This window comes from Scyliorhinus canicula, chromosome 17, assembly GCF_902713615.1.
Source record: "Scyliorhinus canicula chromosome 17, sScyCan1.1, whole genome shotgun sequence".
Taxonomy (NCBI): Eukaryota; Metazoa; Chordata; class Chondrichthyes; order Carcharhiniformes; family Scyliorhinidae; genus Scyliorhinus; species Scyliorhinus canicula.
In genome coordinates this window covers 60,277,069-60,292,436 of record NC_052162.1, presented here as the reverse complement: position 1 = coordinate 60,292,436, position 15,368 = coordinate 60,277,069, and the positions used below count along the sequence as shown (strand labels likewise).

General features: G+C 55.6%; 1 protein-coding gene across 1 annotated transcript in view; it reads left to right on the top strand.

Moving 5' to 3' along the window:
• LOC119951471 overlaps positions 1-10,217 on the top strand; it is a 212,420-nt gene extending 202,203 nt beyond the window's left edge. Inside the window, exon 15 of the mRNA XM_038774682.1 lies at positions 10,088-10,217. The gene's annotated coding sequence lies outside the window, so the exon portion shown is untranslated. The remainder of the gene's footprint in view (positions 1-10,087) is intronic.
• Positions 10,218-15,368: the final 5,151 nt, after the last annotated feature.

Below are 15,368 nucleotides of genomic sequence, written 5' to 3'. Positions count from 1 at the left end.
CCTCTCCACCACCACTTGCCCCCCCTCCACCACACAGCTTGGCCCCCCTCCACCACACACTTGCTCCCCCTCCACCACCACCTATGCCCGCCTCCACCAACCCACATAATAGCACCCTACCACCAGCCACCAGTTGCCCCCCTCCACCACCACTTGCACCCCACCTCCACCACCACTTGCCACCCCACCACCACCACTTGCCCCACACCACCACTTGCCCCCACACCACCACTTGCCCCCCCTCCACCACCACTTGCACCCCCTCCACCACCATGCCCCCACCACCATTTGCCTCCCTCCACCACCACTTGCCCCCCCTCCAACACCACTTGCCCCCCTCCACCACCACGTGCCCCCCCCTCCACCACCACTTGCCCCCCCTCACCACCACTTGCCCCCCACCACCACCACTTGCCCCTCTCCACTCCCACCACTTTGCCCCCCCCTCCGACCACCACTTGCCCTCCCCACTCCAACCACCACTTGCCCCCCTCCACCACCACTTGACCGCCCCTCCACCACCACTTGACCCCCTCCACCACCACTTGCCCCTCCTCCACCACCACTTGCCACCTCCACCACCACCTGCCCCCCCTCCCCCACTTGCCCCCCTCCACCACCACTTGCCCCCTCCACCACCACTTGCCCCCCTCCACCACCACTTGCCCCTCCTCCTCCACCAGGATTTGCCCCCCCCCCACCACCACTTGCCCCCTCCACCACCACTTGCCCCCCTCCACCACACTTGCCCCTCCCTCCACCACCACTTGCCCCCCTCCACCACCACTTGCCCCCCCCCCACCACCACTTGCCCCCCACCACCACCTGCCCCCTCCACCCCACTTACCCCCCTCCTCCACCACCACTTGCCCCCCACCACCACTTGCCCCCCCCCTCCACCCACTTGCCCCCCCTCCACCACCACTCGCCCCCCCTTCCACCACCACTCGCCCCCCCCACCACTCGCCCCCCCTCCACCACCACACTCCCCCCCCACCACCACCTGCCCCCCTCCACCACCACGCCCCCCTCCACCACCACTTGCCCCCCTCCACCACCACTTGCCCCCCTCCACCACCACTTGCCCCCCTCCACCACCACTTGCCCCCCTCCACCACCACTTTCCCCCCTCCACCACCACGCCCCCCTCCACCACCACTTGCCCCCCTCCACCACCACTTACCCCCCTCCACCACCACTTGCTCCCCTCTACCACTACTTGCCCCTCTCCACCACCACTTACCCCCCTCCACCACCACTTGCTCCCCTCCACCTCCACTTGCCCCCCTCCACCACCACTTGACCCCTCCTCCACCACCACTTGCCCCCCTCCACCACCACTTGCCCCCTCCACCACCACTTTCCCCCCCTCCACCACCACTTGCCCCTCCCTCCACCACCACTTGCCCCCCTCCACCACCACTTGCCCCCCTCCACCACCACTTGCCCCCCCCACCACCACATGCCCCCCTCCACCACCACTTGCCCCCCTCCTCCAAACCACCACTTGCCCCCCCACCCCCACTTGTCCCCGCTCCTCCACCACTTGCCCCCCCCTCCACCCCCACTTGCCCCCCCTCTACCACCACTTGCCCCCCTACACCCCACTTTCCCCCCCCACCACCACTTGCCCCCTCCACCACCACTTGCCCCCCCTCCACCACCACTTGCCCTCCTCCACCACCACTTTCCCCCCTCCACCACCACTTGACCGCCCCTCCATCACCACTTGACCCCCCTCCACCTCCACTTGCCCCCCCTCCACCCCCACTTGCCCCCCTCCACCCCCACTTGCCCCCCCACCACCCTTTGCCCCCTCCCACCACTTTGCCCCCTCTCCACACCACTGCCCCTCTCCCACCACCACTTGCCCTCCTCCACCACCACTTGCCCCTCCTCCACCACCACTTGCCCCCCTCCACCACCACTTGACCGCCCCTCCACCACCACTTGCCCCCCCCCTCCACCACCACTTGCCCCCCCTCCACCACCACTTGCCACCTCCACCACCACTTGCCCCCCCTCCACCACCACCTGCCCCCTCCACCACCACTTGCCCCCCCACCACCACTTGCCCCCCTCCACCACCATGCCCCCTCCACCACCACGTGCCCCCCCCTCCACCACCACTTACCCCCCTCCACCACCACTTGCCCCCCTCCACCACCACTTGCCCCCCTCCACCACCACTTGCCCCCCTCCACCACCACTTGACCCCTCCTCCACCACCACTTGCCCCCTCCACCACCACTTTCCCCCTCCACCACCACTTGACCCCTCCTCCACCACCACTTGCCCCCTCTCCACCACCACTTGCCCCCCTCCATCACCACTTGACCCCCCTCCACCACCACGCAAGGGGGGAGAAAGTGGTGGTGGAGAGGGTGCAAGTGGTGGTGGAGGGGGGCAAGTGGTGGTGGGGGGGCAAGTGGTGGTGGGGGTGGCAAGTGGTGGTGGAAGGGGGCAAGTGGTGGTTGAGGGGGGGCAAGTGGTGGTGGAGGGAGGGGCAAGTGGTGGTGGAGGGGGGCAAGTGGTGGTGGAGGGGGGGCAAATGATGGTGGTGGAGGGGTGGCAAGTGGTGGTGGGGGGGGCAAGGGGTGGTGGAGGGGGCAAGTGGTGGTGGTGGGGGGGCAAGTGGTGGTGGAGGAGGGGGGGCAAGTGGTGGTGGAGGGGGGCAAGTGGTGGTGGGGGCAAGTGGTGGTGGTGGGGGGGCAAGTGGTGGTGGAGGGGGGCAAGTGGTGGTGGAGGGGGCAAGTGGCAGGGGGCAAGTGGTGGTGGGGGGCAAGTGGTGGTGGGGGGGCAAGTGGTGGTGGAGGGGGGGGCAAGTGGTGGTGGAGGGGGCAAGTGGCAGGGGGCAAGTGGTGGTGGGGGGCAAGTGGTGGTGGGGGGGCAAGTGGTGGTGGAGGGGGGCAAGTGACGGTGGGGGGGCAAGTGGTGGTGGAGGGTGGGACAAGTGATGGTGGTGGGGGGGCAATTGGAGGTGGGGGGCAAGTAGTGGTGGAGGGGGGGCAAGTGGTGGTGGGGGGGAATTGATGGTGGGGGGCAAGTGGTGGTGTGGGGGGGGCAAGTGGTGGTGGAGGGGGGGCAAATGGTGGTGGGGGCAGGGTGGTGGAGGGGAGCAAGTGGTGGTGGGGGGGCGTGGTGGTGGAGGGGGGCAAGTGGTGGTGGAGGAGGGGGGCAAGTGGCGGTGGAGGGGGCAAGTGGTGTAGGAGGAGGTAAGTGGTGGTGGAGGGGGGGCAAGTGGTGGCGGAGGGGGGCAAGTGGTGGTGGAGGGGGGAAAGTGGTGGTGGAGGGGGGGCAAGTGGTGGTGGAGGGGGGGCAAGTGGTGGTGGAGGGGGGGCAAGTGGTGGTGGAGGGGGGGGCAAGTGGTGGTGGAGGGGGCAAGTGGTGGTGGAGGGGTGGCAAGTGGTGGTGGAGGGAGGGGCAAGTGGTGGTGGAGGGGGGCACGTTGTGGTGGAAGGGGGGCAAATGGTGGTAGGGGGCATGCTGGTGGAGGGGGGGCAAGTGGTGGTGGAGGGGGGCAAGTGGTGGTGGGGGGTCGTGGTGGTGGAGGAGGGGGCAAGTGGTGGTGGAGGGGGGCAAGTGGTGGTGGAGGGGGCAAGTGGTGATGGAGGGGGGCAAGTGGTGGTGGAGGGGGCCAAGTGGTGGTGGAGGGGGGGCAAGTGGTGGTGGAGGGGGGCAAGTGGTGGTGGAGGGGGGCAAGTGGTGGTGGAGGGGGGCAAGTGGTGGTGGAGGGGGGGCAAGTGGTGGTGGAGGGGGGGCAAGTGGTGGTGGAGGGGGGCAAGTGGTGGTGGAGGGGGGCAAGTGGTGGTGGAGGGGGGGCAAGTGGTGGTGGAGGGGGGGCAAGTGGTGGTGGAGGGGGGGGCAAGTGGTTGTGGAGGGGGCAAGTGGTGGTGGAGGAGGGGGCAAGTGGTGGTGGAGGGGGGTCAAGTGGTGATGGAGGGGCGGTCAAGTGGTGGTGGAGGGGGGGCCAAGTGGTGGTGGAGGGGGGGCAAGTGGTGGTGGAGGGGGGCAAGTGGTGGTGGAGGGGGGCAAGTGGTGGTGGAGGGGGGCAAGTGGTGGTGGAGGGGGGGCAAGTGGTGGTGGAGGGGTGGGCAAGTGATGGTGGAGGGGGCAAGTGGTGGTGGAGGAGGGGGCAAGTGGTGGTGGAGGGGGGTCAAGTGGTGATGGAGGGGCGGTCAAGTGGTGGTGGAGGGGGGGAAACTTTTGATTAGAGATGCTTATGTGGCTGGGATGCAGACTGCCGCTATCCGCCAGCGGATGCTGGAAAAAGACGACCTCAGCCAACTGAGGCACGGACTCTCTCCACCTCCCTGGATGTCGCCGACTTAAACGCCCGCGCCTATGTCCCCAGCCGCGCTGCAGCACCCTGGGCCTCCTGGCACGCTTCCCCACCGCCATCCGCCGCTCCTGACCCCCCTCAGGCCTGCGCCGCGGGACACCCTGACAAGTCTACGGGGCCCCGCTGCTATTTCTGTGGGTTCGCAAAACACCCTCGCCCGCGCTGCCCGGCCCGCTCCGCCCTCTGTAAGAGCTGCGGGAAGAAGGGCCATTTTTCGTCGGTCTGCCAGGCCAAATCGGTCGCTGCTGTGCCGCGCAGCGACCGGGGATTCCCCCCTCCGGGCCTTTCCGGGCCCTTCCAGCGCACCGCGCCAATCTCTTCCCCCCCCCCCCGCCCCTGCGCCCGGCCTGCGCGCCTCTCTGCCCCCGCTCTCAGCCGCTCCAATCGGCCCGCAGGCACCGCTAACCCCGTCCCCAGCAGCCACGAGGGTCCCACGGGCGCCGCCATCTTGGGCCCTGGACGCCATGTGCGGGTCCTGGGCTCCGCCATCTTGGGGCGCCGACTCCACGTGCGGGTCCTGGGCTCCGCCGTCTTGGGGCCCCAACTCCACGTGCGGGTCCTGAGCGCTGCCATCTTGGCGCCCCGACTCCACGTGCGGATCCTGGGCACCGACATCCTGGCCCTATACCCCCCTCACTGTCTGCAGCCTCGCGTCCCTCAAAGTGGACCCCCCCTCCTTGTGTGCTAATCTCACCCCCGATTGCAAACCCGTCGCGACCCGGAGCAGACGGTACAGCGCCCAGGACCGGACCTGCATCAGGTCCGAGGTCCAGAGGTTGCTGAAGGAAGGGGTCATCGAGGCCAGCAACAGTCCCTGGCGAGCCCAAGTGCTGGTGGACCGGACTGGGGAGAAAAACCGGATGGTCATCGACTATAGCCAGACCATCAACCGGTTTACGCAACTGGACGCGTATCCTCTCCCCTGTATTTCCGCCATGGTAAACGAGATAGCGAAATACAAAGTCTTTTCCACTGTGGACCTCAAGTCCGCCTATCACCAGCTCCCCATCCGCGCGAGTGACCGCAAGTACACCGCGTTCGAGGCTGATGGGCGCCTCTACCACTTCCTCAGGGTTCCATTCAGTGTCACAAATGGGGTCTCGGTCTTCCAACGGGAGATGGACCAAATGGTCGACAAGTACGGATTACGGGCTACCTTCCCGTATCTCGATAATGTCACCATCTGCGGCCACGACCAGCAGGACCATGACACCAACCTCCGAAAATTTCTCCAAACCGCAAAACTCCTTAACTTCACTTACAATAAGGATAAGTGCGTGTTTAGCACCGACCGTCTAGCCATCCTCGGCTACGTAGTGCGTAACAGAGTGATAGGCCCCGACCCCCAACGCATGTGCCCCCTGATGGAACTCCCTCTCCCCAATACCCCCAAATCCCTTAAACGCTGCCTGGGTTTCTTCGCTTACTACGCCCAATGGGTTCCCAATTACGCCGACAAGGCCCGTCCCCTCATTCAATCCACGACCTTCCCGCCGTAGTCGGAGGCCTGCCAGGCCTTTAGCCGCATCAAAACGGACATCGCAAAGGCCACGATGCGCGCCATCGACGAGTCCCCTTCCAGGTCGAGAGCGACGCATCAGAAGTAGCTCTGGCGGCCACCCTGAACCAAGCGGGCAGACCCGTGGCCTTCTTCTCCAGAACCCTCCAGGCTTCCGAACTCCGCCACTCCTCAGTGGAAAAGGAAGCTCAGGCCAGAGTCGAAGCTGTGCGACATTGGAGGCACTATTTGGCCGGCAGGACGTTTACCCTCCTCACAGACCAACGGTCAGTGGCCTTCATGTTCGATAATGCACAGAGGGGCAAGATTAAGAATGACAAGATCTTACGGTGGCGGATCGAGTTGTCCACGTACAACTATGAGATCTTGTATCGTCCTGGGAAGCTCAATGAGCCTCCTGATGCCCTGTCCCTTGTTAAGCAAAGCATTCTGAAAGCTTTCAAACACCACATTTAATCTGCCAGCGCGCAGATAGACCGCCTCCGCTCACTCCACCATCCAGTGGTGACCCGTTTCTACCATTTCATAAAGGCCCGCAACCTGCCCTTCTCCATCGAGGAAGTCAGGACAGTAACCCGTGACAGCCACATCTGCGCAGAGTGCAAACCGCACTTCTACCGCCCCGAGCGCGCGCATCTGATCAAAGCATCCCGCCCCTTCGAACGTCTCAGCATTGACTTCAAGGGGCCCCTTCCCTCTAGCAACCGCAACATTTACTTCCTGACGGTAATCGACGAATACTCCCGTTTCCCCTTCGCCATTCCCTGCCTCGACATGACCACATCGACCATCATTAAGGCCCTCTTCTCCATCTTCTCCCTGTTCGGCTACCCCGCATACATACATAGCGATCGGGGGTCCTCATTTATGAGTCCTCATCAATTCCTGCTCAACAGGGGCATTGCCTCTAGCAGGACGACCAGCTATAACCCTTGGGGTAACGGACAGGTCGAGCGGGAGAATGGCACTACCTGGAAGACCATACTACTGGCCCTTCGGTCCAGAGATCTCCCTATTTCCCGATGGCAATAGGTTATCCCCGATTACCTACATTCTATCCGCTCACTCCTCTGTACCACAACAAATCAGACACCTCATGAACGTCTTCTTGTTTTCCCCAGGAAGTCGTCCTCCGGATCCCCTCTCCCGACGTGGCTGGCCGCCCCCGGACCCATCTTGATCCGGAAGCATGTGCGGGTGCACAAGTCCGACCCGTTGGTGGAACAAGTCCAGTTACTCCACGCTAACCCTCAGTATGCGTACGTGGAGTACCCCGACGGTCGGCAGGACACGGTCTCCCTCCGGGACCTGCCACCCGCCGGCGTGCGGCCCTCCCCCCCTTCACCACAGACCCCCCCTGTTCTTTTTCCCCCAGCGCCCCACCCAGGCCACCCCTCCCCCATCCATGGCGTCTCCACCACCAACCCGGGTTACGGAGACAGTTCAAGTACCATCACTCCAGGACATCTGCGGAACCACCACCATCGGCTGAACCAGCGTCACCAACTCCACTGCGGCGGTCTGCCAGGACGTCACGGGCAACGAAAAGGCTGATCAAGTCAATTTAACTTTCAACAACACCATGGACCTTGTATGGACAGTATGTACTGTTGTTAAATGTCTGGGCCAGTGGGAAGCCAAGGATACATTTTTTTTCCTTCTCTCGCTACTACTCATACCACCAGTTCTTCTCTCTCCCCCCCCCCCCCCCCCCCCCCCGGCTTCTTTCTCCGCAAGGGGTGAATGTGGTGGTATGATTAACATAGCTGCCTGCCATTAGTGCAGAACACCGGCTTACCATTGGCCCTGGTCGGTCATGTGCCTCTCGACCGATTGGTTGAGACCAGTCATGTGACGGCTCCCCGATTGGTTGAGAGGCTAAGTTAACCCCGCCTCCAGGGCGGGGTATAAATACCCAGTACTCTCGGCGGTCGTCCATTTACTGTAGTCGACCACAGGGCTAACATCTAGCTGATTAAAGCCATACTTTTGTATAGCAACTCATCTCACGTTCAATTGATGGTACATCACGGAGTTTGCACTTTCTCCCTGTGTCTGCGTGGGTTTCCTCCGGGTGCTCCGGTTTCCTTCCACAGTCCAAAGATGTGCAGGTTAGGTGGATTGGCCATGCTAAATTGCCCTTAGAGTCTAAAAAGATTGGGTGGGGTTGCTGGATTACGGGGATGGGGTGGAAGAGTGTGCTCAGGTAGGGTGCTCTTTCCAAGGGCTGTTGCAGACTCGATGGGCCGAATGGCCTCCCTCTGCACTGTAAATTCTACGATGATAGTTTATTTTGGTTTGGACAAATGGATGTGTTTTTGGATGAATATGTTATGGTCAGGCGGTTTTTCATACAAGCTGTTGGCCAAGGAGACCCTATGATGTGACATACCAGCGAGATGGTAATGTGACAAAGAAGTTCATGCATTACTCATACATTATTGGAGGAGAGGGTGGAAGAGAGGGTAGAGTCATTTAATGAAGGGAAGTTCGCCTATGTGAAATGGAGTCTGAGTAGCCAGCGAAGGACAGCCCATCCAGAGTGAAGTGATGCCTGCCTCATCATCCTGTCTTTCATCCCCTTCTCCCCTTCTCCTGAGATGGCCTTTGTATGTCTGGTACTACTGGCTGCACCCATGCATGTTGTGTGTACTGGGAAATCCACCAGAATGCTCCACGTTCAGAAGGATTGCTTTACCATGTCAGTGATCTGCTTCATAATCCTGGTGATGCCATAGTTTTCATCATACGCCCGTTATTCTTGCATGATTGGTTGTCGAGATGGTGCCATCTGCCAGGTGTAAGGGAATATCCATTGTCCCCAACTACCAACCCCTGGTTATTCTTGGAGGCCGAATATGGTGGGAATGGCAGACTGTCATAGAATTAAGGCATCGTGGCTGTTGCTATGATAGTGGGTAGACAGTCACAAATATTATGGCGTGCCAACATTTTGACACACTTATGTACATTAAACTGTTACCCCTTCAGTTCCCATACCCCTCCCTGTTAACATGGGTGGCCCCACAATGCCCAGTGTATGCAATCGAAGGATCCCTGCACTTTTCGCACCACTGGGAATCCTGCTGTTCTGGCAAAGTCAAAAGGCCTTTTATCCTGCTTTCCCCGGCTTAGAGAGAACACCGTGTAACTGCCATTCTTCACCCCACACAGTCACCTCTCAGATGCAGCAATGGATGTTGCAATGAAAGATGTTGGTTATGACACCCACACCCAACTGGAATAATTTGGAAGTTGAAGGCTATTCGCATGTGGTGCCCTAACTGTGTTGTGAAAGATCCGGCACAGATCACTGACTACCTCCTGGTTGAATCTGAACCACCTCAGGCATTGCTCCTGTGTGAGGTAGAGTTATGGGAAATGCACTTGGGAAACCTGATGGTATTCGGGTCTTAAGTGTAGAGCCCTCCTCCTCACTCTACTTTGTCCCAGAGCTTTCTCTCTGCAATCTCTGCTCTATCTCTCTATTCTGTTGCAGATCCAGAGGCACTGCAAGTACAGCCCCCATGCTTCTTGCAGACTAGGCTACAAAATTATCTGCATCCGTGCCCACCAACAGATCTTCAAAATCAAGCTGCTGTACTTCCATAATTTCAACACAGTCAAAGGCACCTCACCTGCAAGTACCCTTTAAATAGCACTAATGAGAGCTTCTATGTGTGGGCTGAATCTATGCTCAGCTAAGAGTGATTAGATTAGACGTTCTGTGGACCTGAAGGTTTGAAAGACAGGCATCAAAGCAGCTGGAAAGGCTCATTATAGCCTTTTTGTGTCCTACTCACTGTTTACATTCTCACCTAATTTTGTATCACAGCACACGTAGAGCGAAGGGACCTAGAATAATGTATCCAAGTCATTCACATAGATTGTAAATCGCTGAAAGCCCAGCACTGATCCTTGTGGCACTCCACATGTTGTAGCCTGCCATCTTGAAGATAGCCCATTTATTCATACTGTCTGCTTTTTGTCCATTGAGCAATCCTCCATGCCAATATCACTCCCAACTCCATGAGCCCTTATCTTCTGTGTTGACCTTTTGTGTGGCACCTTATTGAAAGCCTTTTGGAAATACAAGTATATAGACTGGCTTTCCTTTATCTACCCTACCAATTGGCAGTACAGCCATGCCATTTTATGCCTTCAGGGCTTCTGTTACATGACCCTGGAACACACCTACTAACTTTGTGCCTGTCATTTTATTGTAGGTATCATTGATGAATGAGATGACGTAGCTGCCAAATCATTATCAACATTTTTTTTTTTTTTTTACAAGTTTCGTGTCAGCAGGACTAAAGTTGGATTACGGAAATGAAGTATCAAATAAAGCTAAATCCATCTCTGATCACAGCAGTGGTTAATTGTGTTCTGATATTCTGCTTTATTTTCTATATTATAATAAATATTATAATTACAAACATAAAAGTAGCCATTGCACTTGGGAACTGTAAGATATTGGGATCACAAAATGCTGGCCGTCATCAAACTTGTAAGTGCTGAGGTGATGGCTAATTTACCTGCAGTTAATAAAGCAGTATTAATGGAAACATAATTGGCCAGCATTCAAGAATTACTCCTGGCTCAAGGGTACAAAATTCAAACTGTGAAAGATTGATGAAGAGGACTTGAATACATCAGAATGTGTTAGGCAGGCTGTCCATACTGTGCCCAGAGTTATTCCCCAAAAGGTGCACTGGGAAAACTGGGGAATACTTCTGAGCTCAAAGAAGAAAGTAGTGTTCGAGTGTGAAACCAGGAAACACAGATTAGCTTGTTTTTCAAAAGGAAATAAACTCGAACCAAGACCATTGTCCAATTTCAGAAGAAGGATTAAAGTTTGTTTTCTTCCAGCGTTACCATTGTCAGATCTCCCAAGAATAAATTTAAGAGAATGTTGAACTGCTGTAAGTAAACTGTATGTATTGGAATTCATATGTATATTAACATTAGTGTAATGACTCATTTAAATATGCATATCAGGATCTCGCCCGACGAGAGCAAGATCCAGATTGCAAAGTCTGGCGACACTCTGTTAAATCTAGTGAGACATTTCGAGCATCGTGAATCTCATGAGAGGACACCAAGTTGGGCGCGACGAGGTCATTGAATCACGCCCCTTGTGTCACAGAAATACTATCTTTATTAGTTGCTAAACCCAAGGAAAATAATAAAGGACACAGCATACACACATATTTCAAAAGTAAGAAAAGTTAGAGTCCAAATAAAAGTTAAAAGAATATACAATTAAGTCCTTTGTTTGTCTCTGAGATGTAGATTGTTGACTATTGCAATCATTTGAAATTAACAGGTTTCTTTTAAAATCTTGGAGTTGAATTGAAGTTCAGTGGGCAGCATGGTGGCGCAGTGGGATAGCCCTGCTGCCTCACAGCACTGAGGTCCCAGGTTCGATCCTGGCTCTGGGTTACTGTCTGTGTGGAGTTTGCACATTCTCCCGTGCTTGCGTGGGTTTCACCCCACAACCCAAAGATGTGCAAGCTAGGTGAATTGGCCACGCTAAATTGCCCCTTAATTGGAAAAAATGAATTGGGCACTCTAAATTTATTTTTTAAAAAGAATTGAAGTTCAGGTAACTGCACCATGCTAGACGTCAACGTGAATTATGCCAGGTCCCCCACTATGTGCACCTGGCAAGCAGAACCCACGGGAGGGGGTCTAAAAATGTATAGGTTGCAGGTTAGGTGGATTGGCCAAGATAAAATTGCCCTTTAGTGTCTGGGGATTAGTGGGGTTAGGTGGCATTATGGGGATAGGATGGCGGAGTGGGCCTCGGTGGGGTGCTCTTTCAGATGATCGGTGCAGATCTGATGGGCCGAATGGCCCCCTTCTACACTGTAGGGATTCTATGATCCTTCAGGGGGAGAATACCCCGGCACTGCCCCTTAGCATTTCCAAGACACTGCCCCATGACACTGAACCCTGGCACTGCATTGCTGGGAGGGTGTTGCATGGATGGGTATTTTGTGACGGGGGGGATGGGGAGTGCGAGAGAGGTTTCGTGAGGAGGTTCTTTTTAAAAATGTTTTGTATCAGCTCATCCTTTAAAAACAGCGCTCCATTAATACAGCACATAGGCTTTCTCATGATTTTTGCCACCCACTGTGCTACTCTGCCTATTTCTGAGAAAATTATACCCATTGTCTTTTTTTAAAGCAAAACAGCTCCTTTTTAAATAGTTAAATATGTCTTTGGTTAGCTTGTGACTATGATAAGTAGAGTTCACTCAATTATATCTTCATCATTATCATTTATTTATCATTGTCATGACACAATCTATAGCCATTCCCTATCATAAGGTTTTTGCAGTTGAGCAGATTTGGGAGGGCAGTAGCAGGAATAGACTGGTTGTTAGGTGGTTATCCTTTTTCCATTCAATACTGATTCACTGAAATGCATTGCTGGTTGGTGTGGTGGATGCTGATTTGTTGCATGCTTTCAGGATGAAGCTGGAACCGTGATCAAATAGAATGCCAGTAACTTTACAGATAACACAGGTCCATGCGATCTCCTGGACGTCTTTCAACAACGACAGCAACAATTTATAATCCCTGGCTGATAACTTTTTTTTGTTAAGAAATTTGGAGTACCCAATTAATTTTTTCCAGTTAAGGGGCAATTTTGCATGGCCAATTCACCTACCCTGCACTTCTTTTGGGTAGTGGGGGCGGAACACACGCAAACACGGGGAATCCGCAAACCCCACACAGACAGTGACCCAGAGCCGGGATCGAACCTGGGACCTCGGGGCCGTGAGGCAGCAGTGCTACAATCGCGTCCACCAGCTCTTGACGCTCCTTCCTGACCTCTCTGTCTATGTGTGCCTTGTACAAGATGGTCCCCCCCCCACCCCCAAATCACTGCCTTTAATGCCTCCACAAAGTAGAGGACAAGACCATCCCCTTCTCATTCAATTCAACGTACTCCTTTATGGGCCTAGAAATCATCCCACAAAATCAGACAACAGTCCCACATCCAGCCTCTATCCCATGCGTTGGCTCCAACATCAAGTCCGCCAAATGCGATGTGATCCAAAATAACTATCACCAAATACGCTACGCTTTTTCACTCCAGGTAGCAGGGTCCTACCCATGACAAAAAGCCAATCCTCGAGTACACCTTGTGTACTGGAGGAAAAATGAAAACTCCTTACCCCTCAGGTGCGTAAACCGCCATGGTTCCAACTCTTCTGCCTCCTCCATGAATGCAGCTAACACCTTCGCCATCCTCGAATGTGCCAGCGACCTCGGCCTGGAGCGATCCAACTTCGGATCCAATACTTAGTTAAAATCCACCATAAAGTCAATTGGTGTGTATCTAATTCCAGAATTGCAACCAATAACCGTGCTATAAACTTATCATCTCCCAATTCTGGGTGTACACATTTACCAACACCACGGCCTTCCCCTTCAATGTGCCTGTAACCATCATGTAATAACCCCCCCCGATCGGCCAAAACCGTCCCGCCTGGAAACTAACCCTCTCCCCATGGGCCCGACTGTCAAACCCTGTGTGGAAAACCTGGCTCACCCAGGCCTTCCGCAACCTGGTCAGGTCCCGTGCTGCAGGTGAATTTCTTGTAGGAACACCTCATCGGCTTCCCAACAAAACAATTAGACATATTGTGCCCCACCCAACCTGGCCCAACGAGCCGCAGCCTCTCCCACCCCCCCTTTCCGCTACTCTTGGCAGGTTAAATAATAAATGGTGTAACTATGAGGTGTCTGTGCTTACATAACCCAGGAGGATTCTTGAATCACCAATTATCCAATTATTACAGATTTATAGTTTTATTGCAGTTTTATAATTTTATTGCAAGTGATTGCATATGATGCAAAAAATATCTTTTAGCTCTTTGCTGTTAAGAATAAAAACTTTCACAAACTGCTACTCAACCAGAGGCCTTTATCCAGCTGATGTAATTTAGGGTTAACGTCACTCGCCTATCCTTTAGAAAGAAAGCCCAGTGCATGCCCCAGGCTAATGTAACATTGCATGGCACATGCACTGAATTTAAGCAGTCATGAGGAGAAGTTGCAGGTCATCACATTCAATAGAAATCATTCTGATTTGGACAGAAAATGACCTCCATGGAAAATGCTATGTTAACTAAAAGCCCCGGGCGAAATTCTCCCCTACCTGGCGGGGGCGGGGGTTCCTGGCGTAGCGGAGTGGCGCCAACCACTCCGGCGTCGGGCCTCCCCATAGGTGCGGAGAATTCCGCACCTTTAGGGGCTTGGCCCGCGCCGGAGTGGCTCCCGCTCCGCCGACTGGCGCCAACGTCCTTTGGCGCTACGCCGGCCGGCGTCGGGGCTGGCCAAAAGGCCTTCGCCAGCCGGCATGAGTCCGTGCATGGGCCAGAGCGTCAGCGGCTGCTGACCTTACCACCGGCGCATGCGCGGTAGGGGGGTCTCTTCCGCCTCCGCCATGGTGGAGGCCGTGGCGGCGGCGGAAGAAAAAGAGTGCCCCCATGGCACAGGCCCACCCGCCGATTGGTGGCCCCGATCACGGGCCAGGCCACTGTGGGGGCACCCCCTGGGGTCCGATTGCCCTGCGCTCCCCCCCCTCCCCCCCCCCCAGGATCCCAGGGGCCCACTCGCACCGCCAACCCAGCCGACAAAGAGGTAGTTTAAACCACGTCGGCGGGATTGGCCTATCAGCAGCGTGACTTCGGCCCATCGCAAGCCGGAGAATCGCCGTGGGGGGCCCGCCGATCGGCCCGGGGGGGCACGTCGACCGGCGGGGCGTGAGTCCCGCTCCCGCCGATTCCCGGGTGGCGGAGAATTCCAGCCACGCCGGGGGCGGGATTTACGCCGGTCCCGGGCGATTCCCCGACCCTGCGGGGGGCAGAGAATTCCGACCCCCAGATCCCAGAAACTAAATGCACACATAATTCACATTTGCACATAAATAATGAGAGACAATTGTAAAACTTAACTAAGCTTTGTAATTGCAGCCTTTAATTCCATTTCCTGAAAGAATCTAATCAAAATTTCACTTTACTTCAACTCATGTTACTTTAGCAAATTTTTCTATGAAATGTTTGTTGAGTCACAACAGCACTCATTGGCCTCTGCTACCTTTTTTCCCTGTAATTCGAATGCCAGATTTATATAGCAGAATTTCCACCAGCTAGCAAAGTGAAATGAACTGACTGACTCTGAAATTGTCAAACTATGTTGTGGAGTCAATGCATATTTATCGCGTACTGGGCATGAATTTTGTGCCTTTGACTTGTATAGTCCCTCATGCTAGAAAGAGGAAAGCAACAAAACTTTTACAATCACATTATGGATAAACACTCTCTGTGGTTCGGGGCAATGCAAACCTTGATCTGCGTTAGATTAATTGAATTAAATTGGAGTTAATAGCAGTTGAAACATAGAAGAGAAAGAATAAGCACAGTTGATGGAATGGGCAGATAAGTGGCAGATAAAGTTCAATGCAGAGAAATGTGACCCTGGTGTACATGTA